Source organism: Aegilops tauschii, chromosome 4 (assembly GCF_002575655.3).
Source record: "Aegilops tauschii subsp. strangulata cultivar AL8/78 chromosome 4, Aet v6.0, whole genome shotgun sequence".
Taxonomy (NCBI): Eukaryota; Viridiplantae; Streptophyta; class Magnoliopsida; order Poales; family Poaceae; genus Aegilops; species Aegilops tauschii.
The window spans coordinates 33,842,085-33,859,392 of NC_053038.3; positions in this window are offsets into that span (position 1 = coordinate 33,842,085).

Sequence of the window (17,308 nt, forward strand, 5' to 3'; positions counted from 1 at the left end):
CTTCATCTTTGATTTTTGGTACTTCTCTGTCGGGGCGCGCCAGCGCACCCACTAGGTGTAGTCCCCGAGTTTCAGGCCGGCTGCTGAGCAGGCGGCTCAGAACTTTAATTGGCAAGCTCCAAGTACTAACATTATCTGATGTCTTCATTACAGGACTATCATAACCTCCGTGCGGTTGCCTTCAACTCCAACGCCCGGGAGCTGGATCAGCGGACCGCCGACTTGTCGGAAAGTCGGAGTAAGTCTTTGTTTTCTTTCTCTGCAGGGGCGCGCTGGCGCACCCGCGGGCTGTAGTCCCCGAGATTCGGGCCGACTGCTGAGCAGTCGGGCCGGATCTCCCCGGTGACTGTTCTTCTTCTTTGTTAATATTGACGACTTCTTTCTCTGCGGGGGCGCGCTGGCGCACCCGCGGGCTGTAGTCCCCGAGATTCGGGCCGACTGCTGAGCAGTCGAGCCAGATCTCCCCGACGATTGTACTTCTTCTCCGTTGGCTGCTGACGCGTTTTTCTTTCTCTCTTTTTGTAGAGGCCAACGCTACCCTGCAGCAACAGTTGGGTGAAGCCAACACCGCCTTGCGCGCCAAGGAGGTGGAGTGCAACGAGCTGGCCCAAGAGCGTGACCGGCTGACCATGCAACTGGCGGAGCAGGCAGAGCTTCTCCAGAAAGCTCAGTAGGAGGCGGAGGCGAAGGAGTCCAGTCTCTTTGCTGAGTTCGAGACCGAACGCTTCGCCTGGACCGACAAGGAGGCATTGCTGACTGCTGGCTTCAGAGAAATTGAGGACATGGTTGACGGTAAGCTTCCTTCTTCTTTCTTTCTTAAGGCTGCCGGCTACTGATCAGGCCGGCCTCCGACTTCTGACTTCTGGCTCTTTTCTTTCTTGCTTCAAAAGACTTCCTCCCTGGTCACTCTGGCGCCGCTAACCAAGCCATCGAGGCTGATCGCGAAGGGCGGCGGGCGGAAGGTGCGCAGATTGCTGCCAACGCCCCCCGGACCCTTAGCGAACAGCTTCTCAGCATCCAGGCTCGTCTTCGGTCGGCTCATCTGATGCTGCGCCGTCTTCAGCGTGTCGGCGCCCAGGCGATCTCCGCCCTGTGGTCGGACATGCCGGCTCTGCGTACACCCAGCCGGACTGCTGACTGGCTGGAGGTGGCGGCTGGCCGCCTTGAGGCTTGGAAGGGTTCCTCGGCCCGGGCTGGGGCACGCCGGGCCCTGGAGTTCGTCAAGGCGTGGTACCCTAGGCTAAATCTAGCCCAGTTGGCCACGCTTCGACTGGAAGGCCAAGAGGAGCTGGTGGCGGTGGAGCGTGAACTTGTCCAGCGGGCCACGGCGATGGCCGAGTACACCAACACTAGCATCTTCATTCCTGAGCTGGCTGAGAATGGTGCCGAGCTGCCGCAGGAGTGGTTCGGGCTGAACCCGGAAGATGGCGAGGACTTGGCTGAAGTGATCGACTCATGCGACGAGGGAGAAGACGAGGAGGACGAGGAAAGTGAGGAGGAAGCGCCAAAGGTTGGAGCGGACGGTCAGCCTCAGCTCGACCGCGCCTCCAGCAACGATCCACGCCCGAGCGACCGACTGCTGCTGAAGGTGATCAAGCGGATACTGACCAGTTGGCCGCTCCACCAACCGGCAGCACCGACTCCACCGTTCCGTCGAACCCGTCTGCTGCTCCCTAGGCTGCCAATTTATCTTTTGTTTTTTCCTGCTTATCAGTCTCGACAAACTTTGTTAATTTCACACAATTCCACCCGCAGGGTGTATTTCAAACTTCTGTTGAATGTTGGCCAAAGGGCCTTTTGATATGTAAATATGCTTGCCGAGTTCTATCTTTCCTTGCTTCCTGCTCCTTGGCTTTTTTCCTTTGCCGCCCTCCCTGAGCTGCCGTCTTGCCAGCCAAACAGCCGCTCTGCGGACTACGACTGGGTCTAGTACTTGGCCGTTTTGGGAGGGTAAGTACTTAGGCGCTTAGAGCTTTTAGCAATTTAAGTAGATGCCGGCCGGCCGGCTGCTCAGCAGCCGGTCGGTGAGGCAGGGGGCCGGCTTGAACTATGTACATGCTTTGGGGTCCTTAGGCATTTTTCATGATGCACCCTTTCTTCCTTTGACTCCTGCCTACCGGACAGCCGCTCTGCAAGCTGCGGTTTTGGCAGAAGAAAGCTTAAGTGCCATCACATTACTTGTCCGGCTGCAGGAAGCATTACATAGTACGAGGCGGCGAGCCCCCGGGTCGACTGGTCGAACCCGGTGCCAGGCGGACTAATGAAATAACACATTCATAGGCATAATACTTATCATGTAGATAAAAGAGGGCAGTCCCCAAGCTCTTCTTGGGGGACCCGGAGTCTGCGTACTTAATACAAAAGTTGTCGTGGTACATACAGCATCAACTGTAAAACCTTCGAAGGAGATTTTCATTCCATGGCCGCTCTGTCTCCTTGCCGGAGTCGTCTTTTTTGCGTGCTCGAGGCTTCTGAGCATCGATCAGATAGTAGGATTCATTGCCCAACACCTTGCTGATGATGAAGGGGCCTTCCCAAGGTGCCGAGAGCTTGTGGTGGCCGGCTGTTCGCTGGATCATCCGGAGCATAAGGTCTCCCTCTTGGAAGGATCTTGGCTTGACCTTCTGATTGTAGTATCGGCGCAGGCTCTGCTGCTAGATGGCAGTCCGACTGAGTGCCAACAGCAGGCCCTCTTCCAGCAGATAGACGCCGTCTTCTCGTGCTTCTCTGGCCTCCTCTTCGGTGTACATGGTGCCTCGAGGGGAGTCGAATTCTATGTCCGTCGGGATGACGGCTTCGGCACCGTAGACGAGGAAGAAGGGCGTGAAGCCGGTTGATTTGTTCGAAGTTGTGCGCAGGCTCTAGAGGACGGCCGACAGCTCGTCGAGCCAGCAGCCGGCCGAACGCTCCAGGGGCTCGACCAGTCGGGACTTGATGTCGGACAAAATGAGACCGTTTGCTCACTCCACTTGGCCGTTTGACTGCGGATGGGCAACGGACGCTAAGTCTAGTTGGATGCCCTGAGTCACGCAGAAACGGGCCAACGCGCCTTTGGCAAAGTTCGTGCCGTTGTCGGTGATAACGTTTTGTGGTATGCCATACCGGATGGTGATGTCGGAGATGAAAGTAACAGCAGTCGGACCATTCAACTTCTTGATCGGCTTTGCTTCGATCCACTTGGTGAACTTGTCCACCGCGACAAGCAGATGAGTCATGCCGCCGCGTGCTGTGTTGAATGGTCCCACCATGTCCAGCCCCCAAACTGCAAAGGGCCAGGCGATGGGGATGGTCTTGAGTGCAGAAGCCGGCAAATGTGGCTTGGAGCGGAACTTCTGGACCAAATCTTTGGCGTCTTCCAGAGCAGTCGGCCAGAAAAAACCATGGCAGAAAGCTTTGGCAATGAGTGCTCTTGAAGCTACGTGGTGACCACACTCGCCTTGGTGGATATCTTTGAGGATTGCTTGGCCTTGCTCCGGCTCCACGCAACGCTGGTACACACCAGTGACACTGCGCCTCACAAGTTCTCTGTTGACAAATGGTGTATGCTGCTGCCCGATACTGCACTTGTCGGGCCGAGATCTCATCAGTCGACAGCTCTTTGTTCACCAGAAAGTTGAGGATGGGCTGTGCCCATGAAGGTGCTACTATTTCTTCGACTGCCAGAACTAAAACTTGCACGAGGGCTGTTGGGCCGGGAGGCGGCGGGTTGGAGTCGGCTGCCGCTCGCTGATTCGATGAAGTCCCTGGGACAACTGCTGCAGTCCCCGAGCCGGGTTCTAAGTCCCCGGGTCGGGTGCGACTGCTGCAGTCCCCGGGCTGCCTGCCGAAGTCCCCGCGCTGGCTGCTGGGGTCCTCAAGTCGGATCCGACTGCTTTAGGAGGGGCCGGCACGAAGATGGAGTCTGATTCAGGCAACGGCTTGACACACGGCTTGAGGGGGCGTTGTAGGGCGACGCCGACTGGTATTGCTTGCCGGGTGGAGCCGATCCCTGCCAAGGCATCTGCTTGCTTGTTGTTGTCTCGCGGCACATGGAGGAACTCGGACCCTTCAAAGTATCCACTGAGTTGCTAGACGAGGAAACACTAGCTTGCCATGTTTGCATCTTTGGCATCCCAGTCGCCTGACGACTGCTGGACCACCAAGTCGGAGTCTCCATAGCACAGGATCCGGCGAATGCCGAGTTCCTTGGCAAGCCGGAGCCCGTGTATGAGCGCTTCGTATTCTGCTACGTTGTTGGAGGCGGCGAAGTGGATTTGCAACGCGTATCTGAGCTTGTCGCCTTTGGGAGAGGTGAGGACGATGCCGGCTCCCAAACCGGTGAGCATCTTGGAACCATCAAAGTGCATTCGCCAATGAGTGGAGTCTGGCGCTGGCGGCAGGTACGGGGTCTTGGCCCAGTCGACGAGGAAGTCGGCCAATGCTTGTGACTTGATGGCGGTGTGAGGCTGGTAGTAGATGGTGTAGGGGGCCAAATCTATGGCCCATTTAGCCACTCGACCCGAAGCATCCCGGCTTCCAATGATCTTGGCAAGTGGGGCAGTATAGACCATAGTGATTGGGTGCTCTTGAAAGTATGGTTTCAGCTTCTTGGCGGTAAAATGCACACCGTAACACATCTTCTGATAGTGGGTATAGTTTTGCTTGGAGGCGGACAACACTTCACTCAGGTAATGTACCGGCCTCTGGACTGGTAGAGCCTTGCCTTCTTCCTTGCGTTCCACAACTATGACTGTGCTGACTACCCGGCTGGTGGCGGCGATGTAGAGAAGCATGGGCTCCTTAACAGTCGGAGCCGCCAGGACTGGTGGAGTGGTCAACATCTTATTGAGCTAGAGAAAAGCTTCATCCGCCTTGTCGTTCCACTCAAAAAAGTAGTCTTCTTCATGAGTTGGTACAGGGGAAGAGCCTTCTCGCCCAGCCGACTGATGAAACGGCTGATGGGTGCCAAGCAGCCGGTAAACTTTTGCATGTCCAGCAGTCGGGTGGGCACCTCCATCCTCTCAATGGCCTTGATCTTCAAAGGGTTGCACTTTATGCCGCGCTCTGAGACCAGGAAGCCAAGAAGCTGGCCGGCTGGTACTCCAAAGACACATTTCTCTGGGTTGAGCTTGATCTGAAAGCAGCGCAAGTTTTCAAAGGTCTCCTTTAGGTCTTCTAGCAGTGTTCCACGCTTCTCCGTCTTCACCACCACATCGTCCACATAGACATGGGCATTTCTGCTGAGTTGCTTGAGGAGACACTTCTGCATGCAATGCTGAAACGTGGCGCCGGCATTTCTCAAGCCGAACATGATGGTCAGGTAGCAGAAGGCTCCGAATGGCGTGATGAAGGCGGTCTTCAACCTGTCGGCCGAGTTCAGCTTGATCTGATGATACCCTGAGTATGCATCCAAAAAGCTCAACAGCTCGCATCTGGCTGTGGAGTCAATCACTTGGTCGATTCTCGGCAAAGCAAATGGGTCTTTGGGCAAGCTTTGTTGACGCTGGTATAATCAATACACATGCGCCACTGCTTATTCTTCTTCAGTACAAGGACTGGGTTGGCTAACCATTCTGGAAAGAACACCTCCATAATGAAGCCGGCTGCTAGAAGCTGGGCTATCTCTTCTCCGACAACTCTTCTCTTCTCTTCCGACAAGCGGTGCAAGGGCTGCCTGACTGGCATGGCATCAGGTCGGACATGTAGCTTGTGCTCGACGAAATCCATCGGAACACCCGGCATGTCCTTGGGAGACCATGCAAAGATGTCCCGATTCTCATGGAGGAAATCGATGAGCTCGCCTTCCTATTTGCTGTCAAGGTTCGCACCTATGACAGCGTGCCTCTCCGGGTGCTCCGGGTCCAAAGGTATCTTCTTTGTTTCTTTTGCCGGCTTGAACGAGCCCTCGGCTTCCGACTCCTTGGGGTTGGGTGACATTTCCGGCTGCTTGCCTGCCATCGCCACAACCCGGTCAAGGAGCCACTTCTCAGCCGCGATCACGAGGGACTTGGCTATCCGGCTGCTTTCTGCTGCACAGGCGGACGACTTCTTGTAGTCCCCTGCTATGGTCAGGATTCCCTTGGAGCTCGGCATCTTCATCTTGAGGTAAGCATAGTGGGGGACCGCCATGAACTTGGCCAGAGCAGGCCGGCCAAGCAGCGCATGATAGGGGCTTTCAAGGTCCACCACCTCAAACCATACTGGCTCTTGACGAAAATGATCTTTGTCTTCGAAGAGGACATCTATCTGGGTCTTGCCGATTGGCGAGCAGGAAAGGCCAGGAACTATGCCATGGAATACAGTCCGACTGGGCTGGAGATGTCTCTGCTTGATTCCCAACTTCTCCATAGTATCTTTGTACAAGATGTTGATGCTGCTGCCGCCATCTATCAGAACTCGAGAGAAGCGAGCAGCCCGCCTCTCCGTGGTGAAGGTGGCATCCAACACCGGAGCATAAGAACCGGGAGAAGGCATCACCTCCGGGTGGTCAGCTATACTCCAGTTGATGGGCTTTTCAGACCAATGCATGAACTCGGGGGTCTCTGATGCCACTGCATTTACTTCTTGTTGCCGCTGCCGTCTGCTGTGCCTATTTGTCGGCCACGCTGGTGAACACGACATAAGCTCCATGCTCTTCAGGATATTCATCTTGTATTGCACCGACTGGCCGAACCACTCGCTGCTGGGGAGGAGGAGGCGGCGGGCCGGCAGGCGGAGGAGGCTGGAGTCCGTCGCCCTTGGCGATCCTGGTGAGCAAGTGGCATTTCCGAGTGACGTGGTTGGATGGCTTCGCGCCACTGTGGAACTTGTAGGGTGCATCTAGAGTCTGCTCGTACGAGAAGGCGGGCAACCAGTTGGGCTTGCCACCCTTCTAGCGTTTGGGAGGAGGCTGCCCTTCCGGCTGCTGGTCTTCAACTGTCGCCACCTGCCGGCTCGTGGAAGCCGGCTGCGTGGCCTTGCGCTTATGGTCATTCTGTTGCTGACACCGACTGGTGTCACCAGCCGGGGTCCGAGGAGCTTGAGGGGCCACCTTGCCCAATGCGTCAACTTGGATCTCCGCCTTCATGGAAGAGTCGGCCGTGGCGTACTTGTCTGCTATGATCAGCAGTTCGTCGAGGGTCGTCGGCTCGTCGTAGAGAAGCTTGTGCTTGAGGAGGGTGCCCTCTCGGCACCCAGCGGTGAAGTACTCGATGGCCTGCACCTCGTGCACGCCCTCGCAAGAGTTGCGCAGCTCGGCCCAACACATGAGGTAGTCGCGAATCGACTCGTTGGGGCCTTGGACGCACAAGGAGAGCTGGCGAGGCTTGGGCGGCCGCCTGTAGGTGCTACTGAAGTTGCGGATGAACGCTTCGGTGAAATCGACCCAGCTGTTGATGCTGCGGGCTTCAGGCTATTCAGCCATGTCCGGGCCGTGCCCTGGAGAATGAGCGGAACGAACTTCATGGCATAGCGCTTGTTGCCGTTGGCGATGCTGACGGCTATGGAGTAGTCGACCAGCCAGTCCTCCGGCTTCACGGAGCCGGTGTACTTGGGCGTATCTCTCAGGACAGTGAACCCCTTGGGGAAGGGCTCATCTCGGATGCGGGGGCCAAAACAAGGCAGACCCAACTCGTCTTCTTCTTCTAGTGCCAGGGATGGGTTGAGGCGGTCGATCCGATGGCGGGCGTCGTTCTCTTCGACTCCTTCTCGGCGGCCAAGGCGGTTGCTGAGCGTCGGGTGGTCAACAGGCGGTGGTGAAATGCGCCTGTCCCTACGGGGAGCGGGAGGCGGACAGTCGTCTCGTCGCTGCACTGCTCTTGGGCGGCCGTCTTGGTCGCGCTCGATGGTGATGCGAGTTCGGCTGCGGCTAGCAGCCGGCTCCTTTTTTATTCTATCGCGGACGCCACAGTCGGCGTCCGAGATGTCACACCTTGCCTCGGCGGGGAGGCGGATCGTCATTTCGCCGATTGGGCGCCTCAGTGCGGCAGCCGCGTCAAGGAGCTGCTTTACGCGCTCCGTCATGTGGCGACGCTCGTCGCCCTCGAGCTTGTCTAGCTCGTCTGCTGCCACCTGGGCAGCCTGTATGTTCTCTGCGGGCGTGGTGTAGACGGGGCGATCTGCCCCAAACATGCTGGCGATGGTCGCGCCGCGCTGCCGGATCATGCCAATGCGGCTAGGCCCACCAGGAGGCGGCGTGCCGCCGACGGCACGGTACATCTCACGCTGGTAGGCCTCCGAAAGGCGTCTCATGCTGGCCAGCCTGTTGGCGCTTTCGACGAGCTGGACGCGGCGTGCCTCCAACGTCTCGGCGTCGGCGTCTTCAGGAATGGGCACAGCCAGGTCTTGCAGCACCGCCTGCAGCGGATCCTGGCCACCTCCGCCAGAGTGCTCGCCGTGGCTGATGACGAGCACCTCCGTGACGATGCTGCCGCCGCTGTCCGCGCGAGGAAGCGGTTCGTCGTAGACCACCATGTTGGTGGGGAACGCGTCAAGCGACTCCGTGTCGGAGTCGACAAGCATCGGTTCGGTGGAGCCAACCGACTCCAAGTCCGCAGCAGGCTCGCTGGCGATGTGGAGCTGATCAAGGAGGCTCACGAGGCGGCTCTCGGGGACTTCCGTGCCTGCATCGGATGCGGGCTCGTCAGAGAGGCGGATCTCGCCAACAAGATCGGCGAGGCAGCTCGCCACACAGACGACCTCTGCGTCGTGCAATGCATCGGCGCAGATGCCGTCCAGCGTGCCGGCCTGGCTGCACTCGCCAGGGAGGAACAAGGTTCCCGTCCAGAGTAGGTCTCCGGACGACGGTGCACCTCGCCCCATGGTGGGCGCCAAATGTCGGGGGTTGGGTGCGACATATGGCAAAGGATGGCTTATCATGGTGGGAGCGAGTAGAACATCGCCGGTGCCCGGAAGCAGGATGAGGCGTAGACATGAACGCCAGCGTACTTTACCCAGGTTCGGGGCTCTCCTAGGAGATAACACCCCTAGTCCTGCTCCGCGGGGTCTCCGCATGATCACTAAGGCACTAGTGGATACAATGGTGCTCCTAGAGCTATATGCTAGAGGTAGAAGAAGGCATGCACGCTCTCTCCTTCCTCTAGGTGTGAGTCTAGTTCTCATAGGTTGGGAACCCTTTGCATGGGTGCCCTGGGGGGTTTATATAGGCCTACCCCCCAGGGGTACAATAGGACCCGGCTGTCAGTGTCTCTAGTCACCGGCTTCTCCGCCAGCTGCTGGGGCCCGCCGCCTGGTGGGCCCCGCCGATTGGTCTGGTACGGAGCCGACAGGCCGCCCCCGCTGCTGGCGGGTCTTGCCTGCTACTGATTACTGTAGCCGTGATGCTAATTACGTGCACTTGGTCAGGGAAGCGTGGCTACAGTCTCGCCGATTGGTGGGAGATCGCTGTAGCCATTCCCTGTCTCATCTGGTTAATGACACGCGTACCCCGAGGGAAGAGAGGGCCGTCTGCTGGAGGCCGGCCTCCCTTGGGTCCGACTGGCCAGGCCTCCGCCGTCCTCTGGGCTCTCGCTGCCCGGTAGGGCCCACCGCCTGTAGGCTGTACCGACAGGTCGTCGTGGGAATAGGGCTCCGCCTGCCAGCAATGACGTCATGGGTGAAGTGGCAATAGTGCCGTGCCGGGCGGAGATCTCCGCCTGTACGGAGTACTGTGGCCACGCCCGGCCCTGGATACGGGGGTGATGGGCTACACTATAGCCTCACCCTATCTTGTCTTCTTAATGGGGCCGCAGACTCTGAGGGCGCCGCGGGCCGCCTGCTGGGAGCCGGCCTCTCCGGAGGCCGCCTGCGAGGAGTCGGCCCGTCTTGGCGCCGCCTTTTGGAGCTTAGCCGCCTTCTGGCAGCCGGCTGCTTGGGCTAGCCGGCCGCTAGAAGGTGGCGCTTCATCTTGATGTCTTGAGGGGCGCAGCCGGCCTCAATGTCTTGAAAGGTCCGGGGACTCGGGTTAGGCTACCGTGGCCCATAACTCCGACACTCGTGTACATGGCTGGGTCAGAACGAAGAAGTTGCTCCGTCGTCGTGATCATGGGGAGGCAACCGGCTGGGTCGGAACAGAATGCCTCGTTGTGTTCATCGGGAGCCAACCAGCTTGGACAGAACAACCGATGCAAACGAGGCCTGGCGTACCGCAGAACGGAGGAAACAGCCTTGTGTTCGACCAGCCATGGTCGAAACAGGATCCTGTTCATCGGGAGGGGTCTAGCATACCGCAAAACGGAGGAAACGGACTTCTCTTGGTGGAAACGGGGTCCAGTTGATCGAGAGGGGTGTGGCGTACCGCAAAACAGAGGAAACGGACTTGTGTTGGAGCGTTACGGTCGAAACGGGGGTCATGTTCATCGAAAGGGGTGTGGCGTACCGCAAAACGGGACTCCATGGGATATTGTTCATCTCCACCGTCGAGTGCCTCCACGGGCTACTGTTCATCCACCGTCGACCTCCTCCAGCCTCCACCTGCGGCTGTTCATCCATGGGATCATGTTCATCCAGCCTCCTCCGCACGCTCCTCCACCGGCTATTGGTCAACCAGCCCTCTCCACGGGATCTTGTTCAACCACCCCTCCACGGGCTACTGTTCATCCAGCCCTCCACCGACTACTGTTCAACCAGCCCTCCACGTGGTCGTCCTGTTCATCCAGCCCTCCACGGGGTCCTGTTCATCCACCCACCAACCGGCTCGATCGATCGGTGTCCTGTTCATCCAACCCCCCACCGGGAACTGTTCATCCAACCCCCCCCCCCCAACAATGCTTTGTTCATACAGAGGCAACATTGATCGGCTTCAGTTAGTAGCAGTTGAAAGTGCAATCATGCCCTTAATCATATTTTGATGTTGATGACAACATGCTTTTTGGGATTAATCATGTTTATCAAGTATATCTCAGGATTATGTCTCAAGGGCCGTGTGTGGATCATGACTACGGACAAAAGTATATATATATATCACTCAAGAGCAGAGATACATGACAAAGAAAAAAAGCTTCGGCTCTTTTTCGATTTGTTCTTGAGTTTAGGGATCCCGCACTATTAAGAGGGGATCGTTGGATTTCATGAAAGAACTTGCTCAAACCCACATAATATACTCATTCATCATCTCTGTACCATCTTAAATTCTTCCTCTAACTTGTGCACAAATTCTGGTATGATTCTAAGCTTGTTGGTTCAGCTATCACCGGACATCCGATGTTCTACGGACGTCCGACCCATCATAGCCGACCGGGCATTCGGCTCTTCCTGGATGTCCGGTGCATCCTCACAGAAGCTAAATTAGCGAATATCCGGCCTCACCGGACGACTGGCCTCCGGACGTCCACTCCTCTCCGGATATCTGGTTCTGTCTCAACAGAACATTAATTAGCGGATTTCCGACCTCACCGGACGTTCGGGCTCCGGACGGCTGGCGCCTTCAGGACGTCCGCTGGCTATGTGTCTCAGGCCTCTTCTGTGGCCTAGTATCCACTCAACGGTCTGTTTTGCACTATCACTATATATAGCCTTCTCCCTCCCACGTGATAAGGTTGACCATTCACTTTGTGCTTTCTAAGAACACCTCTCACTCCCTCTCTTGATTCCCTACACCAAATCCTAGGTCCCCAAGGGATTTGGGAACATTTGAGAGGAGTTCTCCGATAAAGTGATAGATCCACTCCTTCCCCGTCTTCTCACCAAAGGAATTAGTGATATGAGCAAGTTCTTGAGCATTTCCCAACGTTCTTGTTACTCTTGGAGGTTGGAGACTCCTAGGCGGTAGGAGTCTTTCGGAGAGGAATCGGCCATTGTGATTACCCTCGGAAAAGTTTGTGAGGGTTTGGAGACCACCCCAACGTCTACCACTAGTGGTTGAGAAACGCCTCCGTGGTGTTGTCTCAAAGGGAGAATATGGTGAGCCTTCGTGGCGTTGGTGTGCCTTCATTGTAACATCCACCTCTCTAACGGTGACGTAGCTTCCCTCCAAGGAAGTGAACATCGGCATACATCCTCATCTCCCGGAGTTATGGTTATTCCTAACCCTAACTCTCTACTTGTGGTTACTTGTCTCTTAGCACTTACTTATATCATACTGTTCTTGCTTACTTACATACTTGTGTTACTTGTTATCTTGCTTAGCTCTTAGCATCACACTTGCAATTGTTAGGCTCACTTTCATATTCCGCACTATTGCCTAAAAATTGTTAAGTAATAATTAAAATTTGTGATTGTACCTATTCACCCCCCTCTAGGTCCATCTCGATCCTTCCAATTGGTATCAGAGCCTCATCCTCTATTCTTGTGGCTTAACCGCCCTAGAGCGAGATGAACCCCGATGGGACTCCCCTTGTTGCAGATCCTAAGAATACGGGCGCGGCTTCCACAGAAGCCAAGTCCTTCACTTCAGAGGATCTGGAATGATCTCTTGCTAAACAAAAGGAGGAGCATGATGCATCTCTTGAGGCCTTGGTCCAAATGAGGATAGCCACATTGACCTCGATGCTCACTCCACGTTCGGGTGGTGGGGCCCTGAAGCCAACTGTGCCTACTCCTTCACTTGGCCAACAACCTCCTAGCAATGAACACTCCAGTGTTCCTTGGCTTTATGCAAGACCTCAAAGAGAGAAACCTAAGTATAACCCTCAAGGCAAACCTCCTTTACTTGATAAAACTACCGATTTTGCTTTGTGGAGGGTTGCTATGCAGGATCATCTTCGATATGGAAATGATGAGATGCTGGAGATCTTGGAGTATGGCTACCAAGTTGTTGACCAGAAGAACCTCACTCCAAGAGAGGTGTATGACAAGAATCTCAACGACACAGCAACCATGTGCATAAGAAGAGGTATGACCGACAAGCAAAGGATACCATACATACATATCACAAGTGCCAATGAATTATGGGACACCATTGTGAGAACCAAGACCGGTACCTCCACTCTCCGGCTTGCTCAATATGAAATTGCCAAGGGGAAATTGCAAAACTTCTGTATGGAGAAAGGTGAATCCCCCAAGCAACTTCTTGAGCGTCTCATGACTCTCACCGCCGACATCGAGTCATATGAGTGTGACAAGACACAAGACGGATTCAACTTGACTAAGCAATTTCTCGTGGATAAGTTGCTTCACGCTCTTGCTCCGTATCATCACCACATGGTGTGGGACATAAGACAACACCATGGATTCAAGGAAATGACTCTGGATGACATCATATCCACCTTACAACTATTTGAAGATTCAAATGCAAATGCTACAAAACATCTTGCCATGCATGGTACCTCAACATCAAAGATCAATTTTGCATTGAAGGCCAAGCATGTAGGTGAAGAAGAGCAAAGTGAAGAAGAAGAAGAAGAAGATGATGATGAAGATGGTGATGAGGTTGACTCAAATGAGAGCCCATCATATGAAGACATTGCACTCTTTGTCAAGAAGTTTAGCGCGGGAAAATTCAAGGGAAGATTCCAGAAGAAGAAAGTGAGAAAATGCTACAACTATGAAGAAACCAACCACTTCTCCAACGAGTGCCCTTATTGGAAGAGAGAAGATAAACTAAGGTTTCCCAAGACCTTGAAGGAAATATGCCCTAGAGGCAATAATAAAGTTATTATTTATTTCCTTATATCATGATAAATGTTTATTATTCATGCTAGAATTGTATCAACCGGAAACTTGATACATGTGTGAATACATAGACAAACAGAGTGTCACTAGTATGCCTCTACTTGACTAGCTCGTTGATCAAAGATGGTTATGTTTCCTAGCCATGGACATGAGTTTTCATTTGATTAACGGGATCACATCATTAGGAGAATGATGTGATTGACATGACCCATTCCGTTAGCTTAGCACTCGATCGTTTAGTATGTTGCTATTGCTTCCTTCATGACTTATACATGTTCCTATGACTATGAGATTATGCAACTCCCGTTTACCGGAGGAACACATTGTGTGCTACCAAACGTCACAACGTAAATGGGTGATTATAAAGGTGCTCTACAGGTGTCTCCAAAGGTACTTGTTGGGTTGGCGTATTTCGAGATTAGGATTTGTCACTCCGATTGTCGGAGAGGTATCTCTGGGCCCACTCGGTAATGCACATCACTATAAGCCTTGCAAGCATTGTGACTAATGAGTTAGCTGCGGGATGATGTATTACGGAACGAGTAAAGAGACTTGCCGGTAACGAGATTGAACTAGGTATCGAGATACCGACGATCGAATCTCGGGCAAGTAACATAGCGATGACAAAGGGAACAACGTATGTTGTTATGCGGTTTGACCGATAAAGATCTTCGTAGAATATGTGGGAACCAATATGAGCATCCAGGTTCCGCTATTGGTTATTGACCGGAGAGGTGTCTCGGTCATGTCTACATAGTTCTTGAACCCGTAGGGTCCGCACGCTTAACGTTACGATGACAGTTATATTATGAGTTTATGTGTTTTGATGTACCGAAGGTTGTTCGGAGTCCCGGATGTGATCACGGACATGACGAGGAGTCTCGAAATGGACGAGACATAAAGATTGATATATTGGACGACTATATTTGGACACCGGAAGTGTTCCGGAGAAGTTTCGGATAAAACCGAGGTGCCGGAGGGGTTACCGGAACCCCCCGGGGAAGTATTGGGCCTTAGTGGGCCTTGAGGGGAGAGAGAGGGCAGCAGCCAGGAGGTGGTGCGCCCCCTCCCATGAGGATTCCTAATTGGACTAGGGGAGGGGGGCGCAACCCCTCTTTCCCTCTCCCTCTCCCTCTCTTTCCTTCCCCCCCCCCCCCTCTCTTCCTAGTTGGACTCCGAAAGGGGAGTCCTACTCCTACTAGGAGGAGGACTCCCCCCCTCTCCTTGGCACGCCCAAGGCAGCCGGCCTCCCCCTTGCTCCTTTATATATGGGGGCAGGGGGGCACCTCTACACACAAGTTGATATACGATATTTTAGCCGTGTGCGGTGCCCCCCTCCACCATATTACACCTCGATAATATCGTTGCGGAGCTTAGGCGAAGCCCTGCGTCGGTAGAACATCATCATCGTCACCACGCCGTCGTGCTGACAAAACTCTCCCTCAACACTCGGCTAGATCGGAGTTCGAGGGACGTCATCGAGTTGAACGTGTGCTGAACTCGGAGGTGCCGTGCATTCGGTACTTGATCGGTCGGATCGTGAAGACGTACGACTACATCAACCGCGTTGTGATAACACTTCCGCTGTCGGTCTACGAGGGTACGTGGACAACACTCTCCCCTCTCGTTGCTATGCATCACCATGATCTTGCGTGTGCGTAGGAATTTTTTTGAAATTACTACGTTCCCCAACAGTGGCATCCGAGCCTGGTTTTATGCGTTGATGTTATGCACGAGTAGAACACAAGTGAGTTGTGGGCGATATAAGTCATACTGCTTACCAGCATGTCATATTTTGGTTCAGCGGTATTGTGAGATGAAGCGGCCCGGACCGACATTACCGTACGCTTACGCGAGACTGGTTTCACCGTTGCGAGCACTCATTGCTTAAAGGTGACTGGCAAGTGTCTGCCTCTCTCACTTTAGTTGAACCGAGTGTGGCTACGCCCGGTCCTTGCGAAGGTTAAAACAGTACCAACTTGACAAACTATCGTTGTGGTTTTGATGCGTAGGTAAGAACGGTTCTTGTTAAGCCCGTAGCAGCCACGTAAAACTTGCAACAACAAAGTAGAGGACGTCTAACTTGTGTTTGCAGGGCATGTTGTGATGTGATATGGTCAAGACATGATGCTATATTTTATTGTATGAGATGATCATGTTTTGTAACCGAGTTATCGGCAACTGGCAAGAGCCATATGGTTGTCGCTTTATTGTATGAAATGCAATCGCCATGTAATTGTTTTACTTTATCACTAAGCGGTAGCGATAGTCGTAAAAGCAATAGTTGGCGAGACGACAACGATGCTACGATGGAGATCATGGTGTCGCGCCGGTGACGATGGTGATCATGACGGTGCTTCGGAGATGGAGATCACAAGCAGAAGATGATGATGGCCATATCATATCACTTATATTGATTGCATGTGATGTTTATCTTTTATGCATCTTATCTTGCTTTGATTGACGGTAGCATTATAAGATGATCTCTCACTAAAATTTCAAGATAAAAGTGTTCTCCCTGAGTATGCACCATTGCGAAAGTTCTTCGTGCTGAGACACCACGTGATGATCGGGTGTGATAGACTCTACGTTCAAATACAACGGGTGCAAAACAGTTGCACACGCGGAATACTCAGGTTAAACTTGACGAGCCTAGCATATGCAGATATGGCCTCGGAACATGGAGACCGAAAGGTCGAGCGTGAATCATATAGTAGATATGATCAACATAGTGATGTTCACCGTTGAAACTACTCCATCTCACGTGATGATCGGACATGGTTTAGTTGATATGGATCACGTGATCACTTAGAGGATTAGAAGGATGTCTATCTAAGTGGGAGTTCTTAAGTAATATGATTAATTGAACTTCAATTTATCATGAACTTAGTCCTGATAGTATTTTTGCAAATTATGTTGTAGATCAATAGCTCGCGTTGTTGCTTCCCTGTGTTTATTTTTGATATGTTCCTAGAGAAAATTATGTTGAAAGATGTTAGTAGCAAAGATGCGGATTGGATCCGTGATCTGAGGATTATCCTCATTGCTGCACAGAAGAATTATGTCCTTGATGCACCGCTAGGTGACAGACCTATTGCAGGAGCAGATGCAGACGTTATGAACGTTTGGCTAGCTCAATATGATGACTACTTGATAGTTTAGTGCACCATGCTTAATGACTTAGAATCGGGACTTCAAAGACGTTTTGAACGTCATGGACCATATGAGATGTTCCAGGAGTTGAAGATTAATATTTCAAGCAAATACCCGAGTTGAGATATATGAAGTCTCCAACAAGTTCTATAGCTAAAAGATGGAGGAGAATAAGCTCAAGCAGTGAGCATGTGCTCAGATTGTCTGGGTACTACAATCACTTGAATCAAGTGGGAGTTAATCTTCTAGATAAAATAGTGATTGACAGAATACTCTAGCCACCATCACCAAGTTAACTTCGTGATGAACTATAGTATGCAAGGGATGACGAAAGTAATTCCCGAGCTCTTCGTGATGCTGAAATCAACGAAGGTACAAATCAAGAAAAACATCAAGTGTTGATGGTTGACGAGACCACTAGTTTCAAGAAAAGGGAAAAGGGAAGAAGGGGAACTTCAAGAAGAATGGCAAGCAAGTTGCTGCTCAAGTGAAGAAGCCTAAGTCTGGTCCTAAGCCTGAGACTAAGTGCTTCTACTGCAAAGGGACTGGTCACTGGAAGCGGAACTACCCCAACTATTTGGTGGATAAG